The sequence below is a fragment of the Macrobrachium nipponense genome, chromosome 17 (genome assembly GCF_015104395.2).
Source record: "Macrobrachium nipponense isolate FS-2020 chromosome 17, ASM1510439v2, whole genome shotgun sequence".
NCBI classification, from domain to species: Eukaryota; Metazoa; Arthropoda; class Malacostraca; order Decapoda; family Palaemonidae; genus Macrobrachium; species Macrobrachium nipponense.
In genome coordinates this window covers 43,016,231-43,021,354 of record NC_087210.1, presented here as the reverse complement: position 1 = coordinate 43,021,354, position 5,124 = coordinate 43,016,231, and positions in this window count along the sequence as shown.

The window sequence follows — 5,124 nt, the reverse complement described above, 5'->3', positions numbered from 1 at the left end:
TCTTTGAATAATTGTCTCTAACTTTATATAATGATATACTTTTAGCCCTCTCTCTCTCTCTCTCTCTCTCTCTCTCTCTCTCTCTCTCTCTCTCTCTCTCAATAAACGAGATTATTAATGAAATAATAGTAGTCTTCAATGTATCGAATAGGATAATAATAGGATGATAAATGAGAAGAAAATGAAAAAGAACGAAAGACGCCAGATTTCCTGCGGACTCACGTTGGTGCCAATGTGTTCTCTAAAGATGGATTATTTTCGCTTCAAAAACTGCCTTTTTGGTTCAAAGGCAATTCCCGCAGCCCAAATTGGATTGCAAAGTATAACACTAAAGTCTCCACCTAGTGACCATTCCAGCGATATCTAACTGCAACCTGTGGAATTACTGCATAGCTTTGATAATGGTGCAATGTAACGTTGTTTGCACTTTTCTGATTTAAAATGAATTACCGTTCCACTCTTCATCTTTCTCATAGTATTATTATTATTATTATCATCATTATTATTAACATTTCTTACCGGCTTCAGCGTAATATAAGTAGCTCAAAACCGATAAAAAAAATAAATCTTGATGATATTCCAACTTGAGGATTCAAACCAAATATCTCTTATTTTTGCGCTTTAGAGTCACTCTCCGGCGAAGCTGACATAAATAAAATACTCTAAATATACTACAGATATTTAGCATCAGTATTATTATCATTACTTATAAGTTCACACTGCTTTAATTTCAATCAGCTTTGATAAATGGGAAGGTACATTATCGAAATTAGGAATACAAGGTGACCATGATGGGTAAACGAAAGTCCCAAAGCTCCACCTGTTGTAATAAAAATTATATCATAAGAAATCCTCACACACAAATTCAACAAATAAACAGTATTAAGCGAGTTCAGCGCAAGTCCGCCTGGGTCAGAAAATTTTCCTTTGTCCAGTTTTAATGAAAAGGAGAGAGAGAGAGAGAGAGAGAGAGAGAGAGAGAGAGAGAGAGAGAGAGAGAAGGCAACTTCTGAGACTAGGAAGAGAACCGAGGAGCGAATTACGAGCGGGGTCACTGAACGAACGGATTGCCTTAGATTTAATTGTGTTCAGAAGGGAGACGAAAGACGTTACAATAAATATACAAAAGCAATACCCTAAACAGGGAAGAATAAGCCCAACATAACGCCTTAATAATTGGATTGTCTCTATTATCATTATAATCAAGCACTACATATCTAATTAGAAAAAAATTGAAAAGCTTGGCAGCAAATGAAGATGTTTTGATATAGATTGAAAATGAAAACCTTAATGACTTTTATTCCCCAAGTATAGTTGACACTGATCTTAATTAAACAAGGTGCTGCAAACTTCAAAGTTTTAAAAGAATTTTTCTAACAATCTTCAACTTTTGTCTAAGGCATCTGCTGAAGTATTAAGGTTTCCAAAAAAAAAAAACTGTTTGGAGCTACACAGCACTAGAAAGTATTTTTTATTTATATGTTTATTTGTAATTTCTCTCTAGCGTCACATCAAACCGAAAATGCTGCTTCCAAAACTGACTAAGATATCCTTCTGTGATAGTTTCTCTAAATATTTCTTATCCTCATAATAAAATGAAACTCGAAACGGAGACCTTCTTATCGTGGGAAAACTGATACGTAATAAAATCTTAAATGAAAATGGTATTCGAGCAGATAAAAGTGTTACCGTTCCCTCTGCTCATCTCAAGCAAGGGATTCAGAAGCCTTTATCTTTATGATTCTTCACAGTGAACGATTCCAGATATTTTTTTATCTGTCTCCCTCTCTCTTTCTCTCTCTTTTATGTTGAAACTCAAAACTTAAAGTAGATAGGAATGAAATTCCAGTGACGATACCTCTCATGAATAATTTAATAGCCGATGGAACCGATGAAAGAAAGATATGGGGCAAATGATGATCACAAGGCCCGATTCCGACCTTGTCATTCCAGCGCATTATCAAGTTTCCAGTTTTCTTTACATCTCAAGTGAGAGGAGAAAAAGGAAAGAAAAAAATGCTCCAAAAGATGAATGTATCATGTTTAGCTAATAATTCAAAAACTAATCTCATCCCCTCAGTCACTTACTCTTTGATAAATTCTGAAATAACAGTTTAAAATAATGGAAATGGCACAGATCGTACATGAAAGATACCAGTTTATGGTGAAATTTTAATTGCTTAGACACGCGTGATATAAATTAAGCTGTGAAGGAAGCTGTAAAGTCTCTGAATCTGTCTTTCAATCATTCGACTAAAAACACTAAATCCTTCCGTGACATGGCACATTTAAATAACAGTTCCCCTTCTGTGAGACAACTATTTAGCGTTACACGAAATATGAAGACCAAACACTTAGTCATTTCAATCAAGCTATTTTCCTTTAAGATACCCGTCATTTGTTTTGATGCTAATGCTAATAATGTGGTAATTTTTCCGATCGCTTTTCATTAAATTTACTGTAGTAAGAAATAGTAAATATTCGTATGTACAAATGCTCGCAGGTAAGCAATGTAGACGAGGAAAGGAAAGGTTTCTCTGAGTTAGGCTCAAAGGAAATTTTCAATATTTCTGGATTTTCGAATCTTTAAATTATAGTTTTGTTGGTTAAAAAAAAAGAAACAGATTTTTATTATTATTCTTGTAATGATTCGTAATGAACATATATAGGCCTACTAACAGAAAAGAGGAAAACCTATACACCATACATTATGTGTTTAATGAAAACATTATAAAAATCTAATATATTTAAACTGAAATCCTTACAACATAAAGAGATATGGAAAATTGACCATTTTCAAGAAATAAATAAATTATTTCAAGAAAATCTGTTTGAGTTTTATCTTACGCAATTAACATGCTTCATAAAGCAAAATTTTGAGTGGTCATGATTCATATCAGATAATTATTGCATATGACATTTTTTTCTAATTCATTTGCTTAACTAAAGAGCCTTACCTGAGCAGCAACGACTTTGCTGTCTTATCAGGATTTTGAACATTAGAGAATAGAAAAAGGAAAGGTGCCAGAACTACATACGAATATAAAAACGTAAAGGCTGTCGGAAATTTGATTTTAATATCATGAGTTATGTTTGTATTTAGCTTAGTTACGCTATGTTATTGCACTTGTCGTAGTTATTACTCTCAGACTGCCTGTTTTAAATCGTATTATTTTATCAGGCAAGAATATATATATATATATATATATATATATATATATATATATATATATATATATATATATATATATATATATATATATATATATATATATGCCGTTCAATATTCATTTCGCGCTACTTCTGGATTGTCACCGAAGGTGAATTGTGAGTGAAAAATTATTTGGTACTTAAAAGTGAATCTATATGACAGTACTCGTCAATGTCGACTGGGTCCATTGATGGTTACTGTCGGGCGTTAGATTCATTAGGCAAGGCCAAGAAAGACATGGTCTACCCAGGGGTGGAGTCGTCTCCTACCTGGGGTAACAACGTATGCTATGACGTATCTCAGAGGTACTGAGCAGGTCGTTTTCTTTACGACAATTCAGCTGCAGTCGCAATGAGGAGGTAGACAAAGCTTCTCCTACTGGGGGATTTGGGGGGAAGTGAGCAGACCTTCTTTGTCCCTTGGCCTTTCATTTAGGTATACCAAACCATTCATCATCCTCATCATATATACATATATATATATATATATAATATATATATATATAGTATATATATATATGATATGTATGAACATCATACATACATATAAATATATATACGTATATATATATATCATAATATATTCTATACCTATATATATATATATATATGATGAATGGTTTGGTATACCTAAATATATTATATATATCTATATATATATATATATCCTATATATATATCTATATATATATTATGAATGGTTTGGTATCCCTAAATAATATATAATATATATATATATATATATATAATCTAATATATCTACATATATGATGAATGGTTTTGGTATACCTAAATATATATATATATATATTATATATACCATATATATATATATATATATAATATATATATATCTATATATAGATGAATGGTTTGGTATACCTAAATTATATATATATATATATATATATATTATATATATATATATATATATATATATATATATATATATATATATATATATATACATACTACATATATATATATATATATATATATATATATATATATATATATATATATCTATATATATATATCTATACATATACATACATATACCTACATATATATATATATATATATATATATATAATCTATATATATATATTATATATATATATATATATCTATATATATATCATACATAGTATATATATCATTCAAGCTGCAAATGTCCTGTAACATCTAATTAGCTCTACCTCGGAATTGATATATTTTCATATATGTACCAAAAGGGAATTTTTTAGTTGATTATAATTTCGTCCCCTCATGGGATCGAACCACCGTCCAGCGGACAGGCACGAAATCAGGACGACATTGATGTTACCGATTCGGCTAACAGTGAGGCTATAAGTTTATACCGATTCTGACCTTGCAAATCACCGTCGAACTCGGTTTTTTCGTAATTAGAATCGATATGAAACCCCTTCTACCATGTTAGCCAATTCGAACATTTGACGAACGTAACCATGTTATGAATAATTATCACATCACCGTGATTCATATAAATCATTCGAGCTACAAATGTCCTTTAATATCTAATTCGCTCTACCTCGGAACTGATATCATATATGACTGAAGGGAAATTTTTTAGTTGATATATTTCGTGCCCTCATGGGATTGAACCACCGTCCAGCGGACAGGCACGGGGTTATGTAGATGTTTCATATCGATCTAATTACAAAAAAACCGAGTTCAACGGTGATTTGTAAGGCCAGAATCGGTATAAACTCATAGCCTCACAGTTAACCGAATCGGTAACGTCAGTGTCGCCTTGATTTTGTGCCTGTCCGCTGGATGGTGGTTCGATCCCATGAAGGACGAAATTATTATCAACTAAAAAATTCCCATTCAGTACATATATGAAAATATATGTACTGAATATAATTTCGTCCCCTCATGATCGACCACCGT